The sequence below is a fragment of the Pleurodeles waltl genome, chromosome 12, assembly GCF_031143425.1.
Source record: "Pleurodeles waltl isolate 20211129_DDA chromosome 12, aPleWal1.hap1.20221129, whole genome shotgun sequence".
Lineage (NCBI taxonomy): Eukaryota > Metazoa > Chordata > Amphibia > Caudata > Salamandridae > Pleurodeles > Pleurodeles waltl.
In genome coordinates, this window is record NC_090451.1 from 115,474,650 (window position 1) to 115,493,969 (window position 19,320).

Below are 19,320 nucleotides of genomic sequence, written 5' to 3' on the forward strand. Positions count from 1 at the left end.
CTCTAAAGTTGCTTTCTGCTAAATTAACCATGCTTCTTTGTCTGGTGTCTCTAAAACGTATTTCTGATGTTAGAGCTCTAGATGTGACCTCAGTTCAGTATACCCCTCAAGGTGTTTTCTTTCAGGTACAAAAACGAACAAAAACTAATTTAATGTCTGTTTTTTATCCTTACTTTCCTGAGCATGTTAACTTATGTGTAGGAAATTGCTTGAAGGAATACATTTTTAGAACCAAGGATTTGAGGAAGTCTTCTGAAGCTCAACTCCTCGTCTCTTTCAGACCCCCTCATAAACCTGTAACTTCCACTACTTTAGCACGATGGGTGAAATGGATGATGGAATTGGCTGGCATTAACACCTCCATTTTCGGTGCCCATTCTACCAGAGGAGCTATGGCTTCCAAAGCCTTTTGGACAGGTTTGAGCTTAGGGGACATCCTCAAGTCCGCTGATTGGTCAAATGTCTCAACTTTTAGAACCTTTTATTGCAAGCCTGTATCCCATGTAGCTAATTCAATAATTTCTATGCTTTGAACTAAGCATAATAGGAGCCTCCGTGCTTGTAATAAAATGGAGATTTTCTTAGCTTTAGTGAAGGAAAGTCTTGATTTTATTAAAACACGGAGGCGAGTATTATCCCACCGCTTTGGGTCCATTATTAACCCTCCCTTTATTCTCATTAGGTACAACTTCCACTACCAACCAGTCAACTTAAGATCCTGCCTTCATCCTACCAGGATACTCCGCAAGCGGCATCTTCTCCGACTCATGAAACGACTCTATTCCAAGACCTCTTCATTCCCAATTTGGATCAAAAGACTATTCATGTTGTCTATCGTTTGGAGGCTCTATTTTCATTCATATTGGCATGTATTATTTTGTTGTTGATAATACCTTTATTCAGACTATCTTAACTGCTCTACAAGAAAAGAGGACTTGTTGCTATCAGCCAATATGTTTATACCCCTCTGTGCATCTGATTGGTTACATACTCTATGACATAATGTATGACATATTCGTTATTGTAGTTTCCCAGCGGGGTCTGCTGGGATTTGTAGTTTCTTGGCTGCTATTTGAATTAAAGCAAGAGAAGATAAGCATAATACTCGCCTCTGTGTTTTAATAAAATCAAGACTTTCCTTCACTAAAGCTAAGAAAATCTCCATTGTCTGCTTCGTATTTAAACCTCGCTTCTGATTAGATAAAAAAACACAACTTCAGCCTCATGACTTTCTGTGTTACGTTATTTAGTAACTGTGAAAATAACCTTCGACTTGACCTAACCTGTCTAGGGATCATTCTGTTTCCTTAGATGTCTTTAAATCTACACGCCAAACCGAGATTTGTTCGTGCCTTTGTAAATAATAATAGCAATATTTTCGTAACGCTTCCTGATGAAACGAGTCTAGACCCTAATAGTTTAAGTTTCCAAATAAATATTTTGCAAAGGGAAAAAAAAATTCTCTTGGCAGCGGTGGGATTCGAACCCACGCCTCCGAAGAGACTGGAGCCTTAATCCAGCGCCTTAGACCGCTCGGCCACGCTACCGCCTTAACAACAGTTGTCCTATTGCTTTAATACAGTCTAAAGGAGGGAGGTGTTGACGTGACTGATATTTGGTGACGTTGCGACAGGGCGTGCAAGTATCCATCTTGTAATGCATAGTTGCCCGCCCTTATTTCCGAAGAATTTCAATGAAGCGCTGTATAAAACCACAGTTTTTTTACAATTCAACGTGGACGCCCTACAAACGCATGAGAGGCCTCCCTACAACCCTATTTGTGTAGCGTTTTTGGGAGTACACATATATTTACAGTTTCACCATGGAGCAATATGTAACCATTACTGTTTGTGTGCAGGAGGAAACATAACAATGTTTTTTTCAGATAAGAAACAGGACAACAACTTCTTTGAAGGTAGCTCTAATGTAATACATATCTATTTAACTTTTGCCTTTTGTACGTTGTGTATACAATCTTCACTTTGCTTACAAGACATGTATACAATCTTCACTTTGCTTACAAGACAGTTTATCATAATCGTACGTGTATTCTCGTATGATTTTTAGCACATTTTGAAGGCACGTTTTGCAGCACTTCTGTTCGTCATTCAAATCTTTTCCTGAACGCTTTTGTTGGCATTAAAACATAAACGTTTCTCACAGCCTCATATGACTAGTTTGTATATGTGCTGCAACCAACATCACTACAGAGACCACTTATGAAACTGTATGATACAGGTGGCGCTGTGGCTTAGTTGGTTAAAGCGCCTGTCTAGTAAACAGGAGATCCTGAGTTCGAATCTCAGCAGTGCCTTACTTTTTTTTTTTTCTTCCACGCCTGGCATTGGCCAAGACTTTTCGAGTTTACTGGCCTTAGATGTGTTTTAAGGCATCCCTCCTTATCCATTGCTTACTTATTGTATCATTCTATCTTTTCTACCGCCCATTACTGCATGCAGCGTGGGGCGATGCTCGGCCCACAACAGCCAATATGTTCACTCGTTGTTGACAATAGTCTCTCATTTCACAAGTTCCACTGCACACAAAGTAGATCCATTCGGTACCGAGGACTTCTATGGAAATGTGTGCTTTTTGACGTCACAAAAATATTGTTGCTTTTTTTCTACTGCTTTTTGATTGACCAGGGCCCCGAAGCTTCCCCAAAAATAACGTTTTGCAAAAACCATGAAAAAAGCCAAAGCCCAAAGTCTGGCAGCCGACACAACATCCATGGCGTCTTCAAAGTTTGTTTTCATGGTCTTTTTAAAGAGAAAAATATATATATTTTCAGGAACTTGTCAATATATTTGTGTACAAAACATTTATGTTTACTTCTCATGCAATAGTTAGTCACAACTCTTTTCACCTGAGCCCCAGGAATTTTTCAGGAACATAATACCAAATGACGCATGACTTCAAACTGGCAAGGCTGGGCAAAATAAGCGCAACGTTATGTGAACAAAACCAAACAATCAAGTACCTGTTGATGTATCTTTCTTTAGTTGTCTTGAGTTTTTAAAAGCAACAGCTAGGTTTAAGGAATCCCAATGTGAAAAAAACAAAAACACATGTTCATTCTGAAAAAAAACTACAAATTCAGCAGATCCTATTCCAAATGTAATTGCAATTTTGCCAATAATTTGACTGCAAGCAAACTTCTTTTTCCTTTTGTCTCTCTGCTTCGCGCTCACGACGGCGCTTTGAATCAGCTCGCTTATGTCAACTGTTTTGCTTTTTATTTTCAGTTTGTGTGGCAAGAAGAGTCCAGTTAGGAATTTACAGCGATAATAACTCTAACTCGAGCAAACGCGAGACCCATTGCATTGCAAATGGTTGTTGTTGTTTGCCTGGGAGTGTGTCTCTGTGTGCGTCTGTACTGTGAATGAAGGAAGCACATTCCCAGCGCTCTCTGCCTCAGCTCCTCTCTTGCCCCTCCCTCCTGAAGTACCCTGTCTACGCAGGTCAGCCGAAGCTGGAAGTGCTGTACCGGGCAAGTGCAGTGGCTCAGACATCTCTCACATGATGCAAAGCAAGCTGCAATTCAAGTCTTTTTTGGTGACTGCCTAGGAGCGGGAGTCAGAAACAGATGGCGAAGGCAGCTTAGTACTGTGCGCTGAGGGTGAATCTGCTTGGCGAATGACTAGGGGCCAGATGTATCAAAGCTTTTTGCGTTCGCAAACAGTGAGAATGCCCGTTTGCAAATGCAAAAAGCCCTTTTAGAATGTACCAAAGGCATTCTGAAAGCAATTTTAAGGAATCGCTAAAATAGCGATTCCTTAAAATTGCGACCCTGTTTAGAAAGTCGCAAATTGCAACTCTCTAAATAAGAAATCGCAAATAAGGAATCCTTATTTGCGATTTCAAAAGCACATGTATGAAACAATTCCTTAATGCGAATTGGGCATTAAGGAATCGCTATTACCACCAAGTTCAAATTGGTCGTAACCGTGTGCAAATTTTAAAAATGCATTTAAAATGCATTTTTAAAATTTACATGTAAAGCACACATGCCTTTTTGGCATGTGTGCACCTTCCATGTTGTTAAAAAATGTTTTGGGGTGCAGCAGAGGGGGCCTTAGGCCCCCAGCACCCTGGACTTTGCATTTCCCAAAATTGCGAATTCCAGTTAGGAATTCGAAATTTGCGACATGCAAAATATTCGCAAATATGGGCCGACAGGCCCATAGATGGGAATGGGGGCTGTATCGCAATTTGCGATTCGGTAATAGCATTTCTGATTTTTAAGAAATCGCTATTACCGGATCGCAAATATGATATATTGCATTTTGTGAATCAGAAATGGTGATTTCTTAAAAATCGTTATTTCCGATTCGCAAAAGGCATTTTTCAGACATCTGGCCCTAAGTGACTAAACGCATGATTGACAGGCCGAGCGAAGGACCAATTGAGCAACTGAGTGATTTGTTTTAAGTAGCCAACATTGATTTTGCAAGAATATTGTTTTGCTAAACCTTCCCAATGCAAAGTGCAATCAATTACACCTCTATGCCTCTGCTTAAAGTACAGCATTTAATTCAGCCAGTGGCGAGACTCAATGTGCCAAGTCAGAAACGGGACATGCTGGTCGCCATCATGGCTTAACGACAGCAGTGCTTTTGATTGTTAAAAAAATTGATGGTGCCTACAGATGGAAGTACTTGATCGCCCGGCAATGTCAGCATGACAGCCTCAGATGATTTCCTAACAGTGCGTCTTTTCACGGCAGTTCAGGGAGAAAAATAAGTATATTTTTTTACTTTAATTCATGCAGATGTTGCTTGTCGCCAAGCATTACTGCAGGTTGTGGGCACCGTCAATCACAGGTACAAATTAAGCATTGGATGTGTATAATGTATGCACAACAGCCCTGCAGTGTATGGACATAGCGAAGGCTCTGTTTTGGTGATTTACACAGACTAAGGCTAGACACCGCTCATGAAAGCGACTTTTTCCAAAATAAGACCTGCAAGCATCTGCTTCTTTCAGCGCAACCACAGCACTGTACACCTGCACTGGGGGCACACAGGCCTCTTTTCTAGCAGGGAAACGTGCACCCGTAACTAACCAGATAACAAAAATGCAAGCTATGCTAGGGTGACCAGATTTTGAGGAGCAAAAACCAGGACAGGTCAGACATAAAAGAAGGATTAACTCCTTTACACTCACTTTTATATCTGGTATGTCCCTTTTTTTTGCACAGCTTTGTGAATGTGTGCCTATACATGTGTTTACACACACACACTCACACACACACACAATTAGCTATGGCTTGACCTCCCACCCTGCAGCCCCAACCCACCCCCACCCACCTCTCTCTGCTCCCCACTCCGTCTCTCTGCTGGGACCAGACAGGGGACTGTGTTGCCTGACAGTAACAAATAAATTACTTTAATTATTGCATACTTTGTAGGTGTCTGTTAAAGGAGAACATACCTTGAATTTATGCTTCCCTAGATAATCTGAACTTTGTCCCAAAAACCGGGACATTTGTTTAAAATTAAGAGAAGCGGTGGGACACCCTGACAGTCCTCTAAAAACCGGGACTGTCCAGGGAAATCCGGGACGTCTGGTCACCCTAAGCTATGCTCTATTAGATTTCAACGGTTTAGTGAAAAAACATATATTGCCAGCTGTCCAAATGCAGAACTATAAAAGGCTAGGCCGCAGTCTGGCCTGTGGCATGGCTCTGCGACGGTCATTGCAACTAGTCGAGCAGGTGTGGGCTTACATATTACACTCAGTGCGTAAGAAGAAGACGCCTGCATCTGGATGGCAGAGGGCGGCCGCACTGTAGCACTTCATGACTGTAATTTTAAATGAAGAAAAAAACAGGTTATTTTATAAACACATCGACCCACTGCTGAAAAGAAGGGATAGATCCAGGTGGGGCTACCACCTTGTCGGCGAAGAAACAGACACAGCTGAAGATGTGGCCACTTAGATTGCTGTGCAGCATATTTTTCTAATTACCTAAATGATTAAATATTACACCAAGTCCGTATTTCTAAACGCACATCTAAACACGTCCCCCTGTCACAAAGAAAAGGTCTTTTGTTCTAAAATACTATATCACTTTCCCAGCATTCTTCGAATGCACATCAATGGATGGATAAGTATTACTACAAATATACTTTTAACTATTCAGTACCACGTTTATTCTTTGCTTGGCACTTTGTGGGCTTAGCAAATTCAGTAGCCTGGCCTTTAGACATTGAGACCTGCTGGCTTTGCCAATGTTTGTTTTACAGAATTCTTAATACTGGTTCCCAGGCTTCTCCCAGGTGCTCCTAATTTATGGAGATGAGAGTACTGATGAACAGGGAAGTAAGATAGTAATAGTCAGGATCCTCCCAGTATCATAGCCACTGGACACATCTTCCTTTACAGGCATCTACCCAAGCGCCCTCTACGTGTCAGAGGCCAGAGAAGTGTCTTGCTAGTGGTAGGTCAAGATGTAAGACTTTTTATCTAATTTTGCTCTTTTTCATGAACAGCAATGTCAGCAAATATTGACAAAAGCCATAGTGTTAGCTTGTGATTGACAGAGATAATGCTGGTACAACAGGGCAGAAGCAGTGCGAGCTTCCCTCTTACAAGGATCAAATACGGTCCAGACAGCTACAGTGCGAGATATCCTTATGTATAGATCAGGTATTGCACAGGCAGCAGCACTGCAAGCTTCCCTCAAACATAGAAAATGTGTAACAGCAGAGCAGTGCAAGCGTCTTTTCCACAGATACACTACTGAGCAGCAGAGAACAAGCAGGGGCGTAGCTTGGTCAGAAAGATTGGGGGGGGGGGTGAACTTCAGATTTCCCAATAATGTGAAAATAAATTATACAACAAAAGGGCGCATGAGAGGGGCCTAAGGGCCCTTTAATGATATGCAGGGCTACTGAAACTATGTAACAGAAAGGATCAAAATATCTGATAGGGTTGAGCAATTAATGTGGCAAAAGAAGTCCAGTTATAGATTTACAATGCCAATAGCTCCAAACCAAGTAGATCCGAGATATGTTGCATTGTAAATACTTGTTTCTTTTGTAGAAGCAGAGGTACTTTATTTTGCCAACACTGACATTTGTACCTTGCAGAGTAAATAATTGGTCATCTTAACGTTTCATTATATAATTACTGACACTTCTTTTAAATTTGTGATCTCAAATGGAAAGTCATTTTATTAGGTGTTGTGTTTGTAATGTAATAAAAGCAATGCATTTGCTAAAAACATAAATGCATCATGCAAACATATACAATGTTACACTCAGCGGAAAACACATATTACACATATTGAACATATTTTGAAATAGGAAGTCTGCCTCAATTATTATATACATTCGCATTATATTCTAAAACTTGTTTTCAATTTTGTTTTATCCTTTTGCTCTCACTACATTCCTCCTGAAATTACCTTTTGATTAAAAAATGCCCTAGAAAACACAATACTCGATTTATCTATTAGTACAGGAAAATCTAGATCTCATTAAAGACTTGGAGGATACTAAATGCTACCTTCCTTGCTTCAACTTCTACAGCATCCATCAAAAACATATAGGTGGCCATTACAACCCTGGCGGTCGGTGTTAAAGCGGCGGTAAGACCGCCAACAGGCCGGCGGTAAAAAATTTGCAATTACGACCGTGGCGGAAACCGCCAACAAAGACAGCCACTTGAACACTCTGACCGCCACGGCGGTACAAACAAACAGCTTGGCGGTCACTGCCAACAGACAGGCGGAGGGCAATGTACCGCCCACAGTATCACAACCTACCAATCCGCCACCTTTTCCGGGGCGGATTCACTGCGGACAAAAACACGGCGGAAACAGGACTTTGAAGGGAAAACGCTCACCTCTACACACCCCACGAGGAATCAAGACGCCATGGAACCCGAGCTCTAGATCCTGCCAGCCCTAATTTTCTTGCTCCTCTACCAGGAGCACGAACGCCGGCGGCGAAGACAACAGTGAGTACTGCACCTATGACACAGGGGAGGGGGAGGGAAAAAACAGGGACACACACACGCAGCACCCCCACCCCCACCCTCAAACACTACAACAAACACACTAATACAGCATGATACATCACAGTTACACCCACCAAACCCCCTGGAAGAATGCAAAGACAAAAGCAAATGAGTGTAACCATTGTAATATATTAAAATCCAGGACGCAAAATATATATATACAGTATAAACAAATATATATACAAAGAATAGTAGTCCAGGTAGTGCTCCATTGAAGTCCACTGGGCCCACACGGCATGGGCGAGGCCCACACTCACTCCCCGAACATGCCGGAGAGAACACTGCAGGGGCATCCGATAGCAATAAAACAGGCAACTCAGGGGGAAGGGAATGGGGGGGCACCTCAGCCGGTTGAGTGCACAACGCCAAATCCACGAGGGGGCCACATGCCCACTGTTCAATCCTGGGGAGTGCAAAGCCACAGTCTCTCAAGTCTCTACAGTGGGTGGGTTGCCCACTGCATTATCCTGGGGCGTGCAAAGCCACAGTCTCTCAAGTCTCTACAGTGGGTGGGTTGCCCACTGCTTTATCCTGGGGAGTGCAAAGCCACAGTCTCTGAAGTCTCTACAGTGGGTGGGTTGCCCACTGTTCCATCCTGGGGAGTGCAAAGCCACAGTCTCTGAAGTCTCTCCAGTGGGTGGGTTGCCCACTGTTCCATCCTGGGGAGTGCAAAGCCACAGTCTCTGAAGTCTCTCCAGTGGGTGGGTTGCCCACTGTTCCATCCTGGGGAGTGCAAAGCCACAGTCTCTCAAGTCTCTCCAGTGGGTGGGTTGCCCACTGCATTATCCTGGGGAGTGCAAAGCCACAGTCTCTCAAGTCTCTACAGTGGGTGGGTTGCTCACTGCTTCATCCTGGGGAGTGCAAAGCCACGGTCTCTCAGGTGGATGCCTTTCTCCACTGGTTCTGGAGGGGGCCTTGTGCCCAGAGTGCTTCATCCTGCTTGTGATGGACTCAGTAGCGTCAGTGCCCTTGGCGCTCATGGACCAGCGGTGCTTGTTGCGGCGGTGTCCTTGGCAGCCGTGCTTGTTGCGGCGGTGTCCTTGGCAGCGGTGCTTGTGGCGGGGGTGCCCTCTTCAGCGGTGCTTTTTGTGGTGGTGTCCTTGGCAGCGGTGCTTGTGGTGGCGGTGTCGTGGTTCTTCATGGCCCAGCGGGGCTGGTGCTGGCGGTCCTGTCTGGCCCAGTGGAACTGGTGCTGGCGGTCCTGTCTGGCCCAGCGGGGCTGGTGCTGGCAGTCCTGTCTGGCCCAGCGGGGCTGGTGCTGGCAGCCCTGTCTGGCCCAGCGGGACTGGTGCTGGCGGTCCTGTCTGGCCCAGCGGGACTGGTGCTGGCGGTCCTGTCTGGCCCAGCGGGGCTGGTGCTGGCAGTGGCCTCCTGGGCAGCTGGGCTGGTGCTGGCGGTGGCCTCCTGGGCAGCAGGGCTGGTGCTGGCAGTGGCCTCCTGGGCAGCAGGGATGATGGCGGTGGCCTCCTGGGCAGCGGGCATGATGGCGGTCTTCTCTGCCATGCTGCTCTTCCCAGACTTGCTGACTTTCTTGTGGCCCTTCCCCACCTTGGAAGGTGTTGCAGCTGACTCCACACTCCCACCTGTACCCCTGGGAGCGGCTTTGGTGGCTGGAGTCATCCTCCTCTCCCACCAGGCACTGGCCAACTTTTGATGCTTGACAGGTGGGGGACTGTCCGTGCTGTGGCTCCGTGCCACACTGGCTGCCCTGGTGGCCGGTGCACTCCAGATTCCGGTGACCATAGGCACCACTGGTCCCGGAGATGTTGTGGCTGAGGTGCTAGGTTGGGACCTGGAGAGTCAGGCCCTAGGAGACTGACGGGGTGGGGGAGGTGAGGGAAAGAGGCCAAGGTTGGACAGGAAAAGTTTCTTGGGAACACTGGGACGGGTAGCTGGAGGGGGTTTGGGAGTGGAGGAAGAGGTTGTGGTTGTAGGAGGTGTTCGTTTGATGACTTTGGGTGAATATTGTTAGTTGTGGGGGAGGAGGTGGGGGTCCGCCGCCAGTTCGCTGAACCGCAATGTGGTGTCTTGAGACCACGGAACGCACCTTCCCCCGTAGGTCGTTCCACCTCTTCCTGATGTCATCCCTATTTCTTGGGTGCTGTCCCACTGCGTTGACCCTGTCCACTATTCTTCGCCATAGCTCCATCTTCCTAGCAATGGAGGTGTTCTGCACGTGTGATCCGAATAGCTGTGGCTCTACCCAGACGATTTCCTCCACCATGACCCTGAGCTCCTCCTCAGAGAACCTGGGGTGTCTTTGCCGTGCCATGGGGTAGTGTGGGTGATGTGTGGGGTGGTGTGTGTAGTGATAAGTGGGGTGATATTTAGTGGTGTGTTGTGTGAGCTGCGTGGAAGTTATGTGGGTGATGGTATTGTGTGCCTGTGGATGCTTGGTAGTTGTTTGTAGTGTCTCTCTCTGGCCTTCTCTCAGTAATTTTGTCGTAGGGGTTTGTGGGTGATGTGGGTGTGAGTTTTATATTGTAATGGGTGTGTGGGAGTGGTGTGTGTATGTGTATCAGGTATGTGTAATTCGAATTGTCCAATGTGGCTGTGTTTTGTAAATGTGTGTGTATTTTGATCGCAGCGGTGTGTACTGCCAATAGAATACCGAGGTTGAAAGACCGCCGCATGGATTCATGTGTCGTGATAGTGTGGGCGTATTTCTGCTGGCGTGATGGTGGAGGTTTTGTTTTTGCCAGTTTACCACTGACCTTTGGTGTGGCGGACTTCTGTGGGTGTCTGAATTTTGGCGGATTCCGAGCAGTGGGTCATAATGACCGTGGTGGAATTCCGCTGCCGCAGCGGTGTGTTGGCAGTCTTCTGCACGGCGGTAAGCGGCTTTTACCGCCAATGTTGTAATGACCCCCATAGTGCATTCACCATGATGCCTAGCAACCATAGGCCAATGGGGAACGAACTGTAGTAAACTAATAACATAACCCTTTTCCAACAAAGCCCTTGTTCGGGAGCAATTTACCCTCTTTTCTTATGTAAAAAGGCAAACTAAACATTATGGAACAAAAGCAGTATTAGATAAGCACTGGAAAAAACAATATGTCTGGCCTTTTCTGACAGCCTTTTGATTTTGACAATGCTTAAATTGTTTTAACATTTTTTTGGTAACACTTTATTGTTGGGGGAGTTGTCATGCTCTCGCCAAAAGAAACCCAAAATTGGCTAAAAGCAGATATATCTTTTATATCCAAATAGGTATATTAGTCAAATTGCCATAGTAGTCCGTGGCACTGAAGGAAACTACTTTAAGCGTGGATGTACTCCCTGTGAAAGAACAGAATGCAATTACTCATAGTGAAGCTAGCCAATGTCATACACCTATGAAGTATGCTTTAATGGATGGAAGATATATGTGAATAACACAACAAACGACAGATGGATGCAGAAGACAGGCTGAAAGCCCCTAAAAGTAAGTACATTGTGTATATAATTGTAGAAAAATCAAAAGGTCTTGGCTAAAATCCTACTAAAAAACACAATGGAAATGGCCAGCAGAAGAATAAAACCTTCTTGAGGAAATTCAACAAAGCGTCTTGAATATTAGGTGGCTAATTTTAACCATTTGAAGATTCCTCCAGGATTGAAGAATGAATATGCATGGATAAAGAGCGAAACAGGGAGTCACAGGATGAAGGTAAAGACTTTTTATAATCTGGAGGTGGCTTGATTGGTAGTGGTGTGTTGTGAATACATCGACAGTTCTCACCCCGATTCTTCTATTTCCATCATTTGCCTCATCAAAATCTACTATTTCTATTCTTTGCCTGCTCCAGTCTTTTTTATTTCTTTTGTGAAAAGCGTGGAGCTGTTAGACTTGCGTAAACGTGTTGGCATCACATTTACGCACGTCTGACGACATTGCATTTGTTCATAGTCATAAGATATATAATCACTATCATAATCGAGGTGATGCCTTTGTCACCATGGCTATGTAGTCTTATTGATGCTTTAGTGTCTGCAAGTCTTGCCCTTATTTTCAAAATATGAATTGTGATAAGATAAAATGAGCGATTAGATAATGTAAAATACCAGGTATCGCACTATGGATTGAGAGGATTTTGCACCAAGACTATTGCAGTCGGCACACTGTTCAGGGGACAGGGGCACAGGACAACAGGGACACTGGGAGGACCGCTGTGTGCCAGGGGAGGACAGGCCCAGGGAACCCACTCTCCAGGAGGCACTCACTAATGTCCTGAGGGCTTACCAACAATCCCAGGTCAAGATGGGCCAGATCCTTACCAATATGCAGGAGAACAAGCAGCTGTAGGAGGAACACCATCAGGAGATCCAGGAGGATTTGCAGGCTGTCAACACCATCATGATCTCCATAGCAGGGGTGCTGGAACACATGGCTAACATCATGAGGGAATGGACAGCACACTAGCGGGCACCTACCACTAGCCAGTCTACTGACCAGCCCGCTACTTCCGCTGCAGCTAGTGGACAGAAAGCCCTGCCACAGGACCCACAGGCCAAACGTTCCCTGCAACCCAGACAGAAGCCAGGGACACTTGCCAAGACCAAGACCACCGCCAGGGAATAAGACCCTGCTGAATGTCCCCCTTGTGTCCCACCCTGTCACTGTGTCCACTTTGAACTGCCTTTGCTCTCCTTCCTATGGCCATTGGACGCTGGACCTGTACTCCCAACAGAATGGAACCATACCCTGGACTTTCCTCAACAATCACCCCATTCCATTGCACTTTCCCATCAATTCTTTGCACTACAATAAACACCCTTGAACACAACTTGGCTGATCGTGTTTAATATGATGATAATGTTCATTTATGGAAACAGTCACATCATGTGCAAATGATCTGAAAACTGTGATAGCATACAATTAATGACCTACAGCTGTCTGTAGTCATCACATCAGTACACTGTTGTAATATCACCAACATCTGCAAAATGAGAAGCCATTGGTGGCAGTAAGTAGAGATGCAAAGGAAGTGAATGCCATCCTGCTACAGCCACACAGATAAAACAATAGACAGAGGAATGGCCAGTTCCACTGTCTCACCTGTGTGTCATTGGAAGTATTGACCTATAACTGATGTTCAATTGTTCAAATCCTCATCCTCTGCCTCCTCATCCTCACTATCCTCAGGGTCCACTGCTTCCACAGGGGCATTCCCAGTATCCTCCTCCTGCAGATAATGCTCATGTTGTCTGAGGGCCAGGTTGTGCAACATGCAGCATGCCACTACTGTCTGGCAGACCTTTTCGGGTGAGTAGAGCAAGGATCCACCTGTCAGATGCAGGCATCTGAACCTGGCCTTCAGGAGGCCGAGGGTCCTTTCGATGATTCTCCTGGTTCAACCATGTGCATCATTGTAACACTTTTCAGCCCCTGTCCTGGCATCCCTTACAGGGGTCAGGAGCCATGATAGGTTTGGGTAGCCTGAGTCACTTGCAAGTACTGAGGGACAAACATTAGCCTTACACAATGGTATGGGGTTAAAACCAGAAGGCATACGCTGACATACATTGGGTGGGCACTCAGGCTCACCTATTAGCCACACTCTGTGCCTCTGTAGTTGTGCCATCAGCTGTGGGATGCTGCCATTCCTCAGAACAAAGGCGTCATGCACTGACATAGGATACTTGGCAGTGACGTGGGAGCTGTCCGCCAGACACACCATTTGCACATTTAGTGAGTGGAAACTCTTCTGATTCCTGAACACCTGTTCATTCTGGCGAGGGGAGGGGACAAATGCAATATGTGTTCCGTCAATTGCCCCAACAATATTTGGTATATGTCCCATTGCATAGAATCCTGCCTTCACAGATGCCAAATCTTCCACCTGGGGGAAAGCGATGTAGCTGCACATGTGTTTGACCAAGGCAGACAGAACCCTTGCCAGCACGATTGAGAACATTGGCTGTGACATTCCTGCTGCCAAGCCCACTGTCACTTGGAAAGAACCAGTTGCCAGGAAATGAAGCACTGATAGGACTTGCACAAGAGGGGGGATCCCAGTGGAATGACGGATAGCTGATATAAGATCAGGCTCCAATTGGGCAAACAACTCTGTGATTGTGGCCCTCTCCAGTCTATAGGTGAGTATTATGTGTCTCTCCTCCAGCGTAGCCAAGTCCACAAGGGTTCTGTACATGGGGGATTGTCTCCTCCTCCTATTCATCCGCAGTGGTAAGTATCTAAGGGACACAAGAGTGAGTAGGCGGTCACAATTTGAACAATGGTACCACCACCTCAGTGTACATAGAGCATTAATGTGATGGGACAGTGGAAATGGAAGTGTAATCCTCAGCAATGACACAGTTATGGATTATCTGAATGTCATCCACCACCATTAAATGGTGACCACCTGTCCTGTGTGTAGGGACAGGTGGAAGTGAAGGAACTCTGCCTACGTTTGGCGTCATGGCGGAAGGCGATCTCGCACCGCAGTGCAATTCCTCATTTGCTAATAAGGGGCTCTATGAAGTACAGTGGCAAATGGGGATCGGCGGTGGTAGTGACGGTGTATACCGCTGCGGACGTGACCGCCATCTTCTACCTAAATCCTCTCTTGATTCCTGACTTTCCACAGGACAACACCTACACTGTGTGTGCTGCTGTGACCTGTGTCTGGAACCTAACATGGCCCATATGACCAGTGAAAGGGCCTCTGCCTTCATTTCGGAGGAGTTGGAGCATTTGGTGGAAGGGGTCCTACCCCAGTATGAAGTGCTGTATGGGCCTCCAGACCAACAGGTGAGTACACCTGGGGCACGATCCATGTGCCAAGGATGCATGGAGATGTGTGTGCAAGCATTGTGTAATTTGGGGGGGTGGTATGTCTGATGCCGATGTACATGGTGGACGCTGGGTGATGTGTGTGCCAATGGAGATGGAAATGGGATTTGTGGGCCATATGTGTGACAGGCTGGATTGTATGTGTAATGGTGTCCTTCCATCTGTGTTACCTCTGCAGGTTAGCGCCCATCAGAAGAAGGGATTGTGGTGTGCCATCGGCAAGGACTAGTGGACCCTGGGGGTTTACAGCAGGCAGAGCACCCACTGTTGAAAAAGGTGGGAGGACCTGAGACACTGGGCCCGGAAGACCGCAGTGGCCAATTTGGGGATGGCCTCCCAACGAGAAAGGGGTACCTGTAGGAATCTGACCCCCCCTGATGGCCCGCATACTGGCGGTGGCTTACCCAGATCCGAATGGGTGCGTGAGGGCATCACTGCAGCCACAAGGGGGTGAGTACAGTTGGCATAACTACAATCATTGGTAGGTGGCATGGGATCTGGGTGGTGGTTGTGAGTCAGTGGGTGCCCCTTAATGCCAGGTCAGATATTGCAGCATGACCCAGCTCAAGGATAATTGGTGTTTATCAAATTCAGGAAACCTAGCTAGGTTGTATTCCATTTCAGACAGGGCTTAGGGGGTCCCGGGAAGGGTGCAGTTGGCGATGTTTGGCCCTCGTCTTGCTGTGGCATCTAGCCAATTGATTGCCAGTGTGGTGCATAGTGCTCAATCCTGAACCCTGTGTGTGATGTAATGTGTATGCCAACTGTGGTGTTGGTGCTGTAATTGACCCAATGTTCCTTTTCTCTCCCCACCTTTTTTCCTCTGCCATTCTGTCCATGTGTGCATTAGCATCATCTGGCGGAGGAGCAGGGGCACCGGCGACTGAGGGAGCTGCATCCCACAGGACCCAGGAGACAGAGTCCACTGACACCAAGGAAACCAGTGGGACGGAGGGCGAGGGGAGCACCACGGCGGAGACAGGAGGTGACAACACTGACTCTGATTCCTCCTCCGATGGGACCACCCCAGCTCCAGGTACAGCTGCCACCCCCGTACCAGCACCGCCCTCCTAGGAGCCCCTTACTGAGTTGCCAATTCCTGCTCACCCAGGAGGGTGGGCATCTCCTTCACCCCAGGCACCTCAGGCCCTGCCCCAGTCAGCCCTTCTGCCCTCAGTGAGTAGGCTATTAACCTCCTGAGAACAATCTCTGTGGGCAGTCAATCATAGTGAATGCCATCCAGGGGCTGGCATCCCAGATGCAGCAATGCATTCCTGGAGGGCATTCACAGTGGACTGGCAGCCCAATAGAGACCTTTCCAGGCTCTGGACTCCTCTCTGATGGCAGCCATTGTCCCTGTTCCTACCGTCCCCTCTCCAACTACCACTTCCCAGTCCCAGTCTCCTCAATGCCAACCCATCCCTTGCACACATACAGGCAAGCATGCAGACAAAACATCACACAAGAGTAGCACAGTGAAACACAGGCAGCACACTTAGGCCACAAGCACTCACACAAACAAAAGACAGTTGCACACACAACAACATCCACTGCCTCCACTGTCTCCCCCTCCTTCTCCTCCCTCATAGTCACATCCGCACTCACACCTGCATGCACTGCTTCAACAGCCAGCACCACCATCACCATCTCACTAGCAGACACCTCCACAAAATCCATCCAGGCGTCCCCTGTGTCCTCTCCTCCCCTGTCTGTCCTCCCCAAGGGACACAAACGCAGGCACTCAGACACCCAACAGCCATCCACCAGCACACTGCCCATGCTCCTGCACCCAAGTCCAGCAGACGTACACCTCTAACAACCACTCCCTCAACCTCCACTCCCATCCCTCCTCTCTCATCCCACCCTACTGTCGCTAAGAAGCTTTTCCTTTCCCAACTTGACCTCTTCCCTCCCCCTCCACCCCTGTCCTGCACGTAAGAGCAGGGTCCCTACGACCCATCCCAGCACCTCAGCCAAACAGTCCACAGGGTCAGTGGAGGCACTGTCCTGCACGTAAGAGCAGGGTCCCTACGACCCAGTCCAGCACCTCAGCCAAACAGTCCACGGGGACAGTGGAGGCACCTCCTAGGTGTGGAGGCAAGAAAGTGAAGAATCCCACTCCACCAGCCAGGAAAGTGAAGAATCCCACTCCACCAGCCAGGAAAGGGAAGGATCCCACTCCACCAGCCAGAAGAGGAAAGGGTCCCACTCCACCCGCCAGGAAAGGGAAGGATCCCACTCCACGAGCCAGGAAGGGTAAGGTTCCCACTCAACCACCAATGACAGCAGCGGATCCCACTCATCCACCAATGACAGAAGAGGTTCCCACTCAACCACCAATGACAGTAATGGTTCCCACTCAACCACCAATGACAGTAATGGTTGCCACTCAACCACCAATGACAGCAGAGGTTCCCATTCAACCACCAATGACGGTAATGGTTCCCACTCAACCACCAATGAAAGGCGAGAAGCCCTCACCTGGAGCTGAGACACAGCAGCCCTCACCTCCAGCAGAGGCTGCCCAGGGGACACGTCCCCCAGCAGAGACAATGCAGCCCTCACCTCCAGCAGAGGCAACCACCCCCAGCCGAGACAATGCAGCCCTCACCTGCAGCAGAGGCTGCCCATGTGACACCACCCCCAGCCGAGACAATGCAGCCCTCACCTGCAGCAGAGGCTGCCCAGGAGACACCTCCCCAGCAGAGACAATGCAGCCCTCACCTCCAGCAGAGGCTGCCCAGGAGACACCTCCCCAGCAGAGACAATGCAGCCCTTACTTCCAGCAGAGGACATGTAGGGCACCCTTCAGGGACTGTTGTACAAGGAGCCCCCTCCAGAAGCAGTGGGTGAGTTCCTCACTTCAGAGACTGTGACCTTGCTCTCCCCAGCAATGGGAAATGGGCATGGAGCCCCTCCAGAAGCAGCTGGTGAGTTCCCCACTTCAGAGACCGTGACCTTGCACTCCCCAGCAATGGGAAATGGGCATGAAGCCCCCTCCAGAAGCAATGAGCAAGTTCCCCACTTCAGAGACTGTGACCTTGCACTCCCCAGCATTGGGAGATGGGCATGGATCCCCCTCCAGAACCAGGGGGGAGTTCCCCACTTCAGCTGAGGTGCCTCCCACCCCTCTTCCCCCTGAGGTGCCTGCCGACTTCCAACATGTTGCCCCTGCACAGTTTGGTGCAGTGAATGTCAGGATCAAGTTGGGGCTTGGACGCTGCCCTGTGGCCATGTGTGCCTTTTGTACTTTGGACTGGGTATTGGCCCTTTCTGGACAATGGTTCATGTATAATATTTGTCACTTCAGTACTTATGGTGGTTGTTGTCATGCGAATACATTTTCAATTCTGCCTTACTGTTGTCCTTGCATTATTATGACCTGTGTCCTGTGACATTGGTTTAACTCTGCAGCTGGCTGTGTGTATGGTGTGAGTGTGAATGTTGTGTGTTGTGTGTGTGTGTGTGTGTGTGTGTGTCACTCTCCTTTTCCTCCCTCCCTCCCTTATGTGCTAGGCGGCTGTACTCACTGTCTTCGTCGGCGTTCCAGGTGGAGCATGGTGTTGAAAAGTATCGGGAAGACCTGCAGTTCCATGGCGGCGTTGATCTTCTCTGTGTCTCTAATGGTGAGGCTTTGGTCTTCTGTGCTGTGTTTCCGCCAGGTTTTTGATGGCGTTGGTCCCGACCCAGAAATCATGGCGGTGTGCTGTGTCATAATATGATGGCCGGTACCTTGTCTCCCGCCTGGCTGTTGATGGCTACCGCCGTGGTCAGTGGTGTTTACCCCCTGGCGGTTGGTGTGGTACATTGGCTGTCTATGGGAGTTGTCACTGACATGGTCATAATTTGGAGGTAATTACGGCCAGCCTGTTGGCAGTATTACCACCACTTTACCACTCACCGCCAATGTCATAATGACCACCTTAATCACCACACAGGACAGACAAAACCACACCCACTGGATATATCTGGGTCCTCAAATCTTGCACTTCGCCTATGGTGTAGGGGGCAGGTCAACCTTTAATATATGGATGGAAAACCATGGTTATTATCATAACACTGTCACTACTAGTGGACAACATGTTATAGTGTGTACTATTTCAGAGGAGTGAGCCAATTATCCAGGTTGTGGACAGAGCAACAGACACACCACTGCAAACACACAAATGAGACTGACACTCAGGTAAGTGAGAGCCACACATCTGCACTCTTACACTGGGCCTGAGACTCATGTAGTGCTACACCCTGAAACAACCAATGTGGGAAACCTGTAGAAGATCGAACTCCATGGAATGAGGGGGAGTTGGGTGACAGATACATGACACTACCCTGGTGCTCTGCAAGACAACTGACTAAGGTATTCTGGCTTGTCCTGCAAGGCACACAGAGGCACTTTGTGAAGGACAAGCGGCTCAATTTTAATTTTTCATGCATTGAGTAATCCATGACTGATGTGTCACAGTTGGCTGATGGTATCAACTGCCCCATTGCCAGTGCCCCCTAAGGCGGGTGTG

General features: G+C 47.7%; 2 non-coding genes across 2 annotated transcripts; one reads left to right on the forward strand and one right to left on the reverse strand.

Annotated features, from left to right (window-relative positions):
- Positions 1-1,465: 1,465 nt before the first annotated feature.
- On the reverse strand, positions 1,466-1,547 carry TRNAL-AAG (transfer RNA leucine (anticodon AAG)). The gene has a single exon. It is a non-coding gene; the product is annotated as a tRNA-Leu (tRNA).
- A 693-nt stretch (positions 1,548-2,240) lies between these two features.
- On the forward strand, positions 2,241-2,314 carry TRNAT-AGU (transfer RNA threonine (anticodon AGU)). The gene has a single exon. It is a non-coding gene; the product is annotated as a tRNA-Thr (tRNA).
- Positions 2,315-19,320: the final 17,006 nt, after the last annotated feature.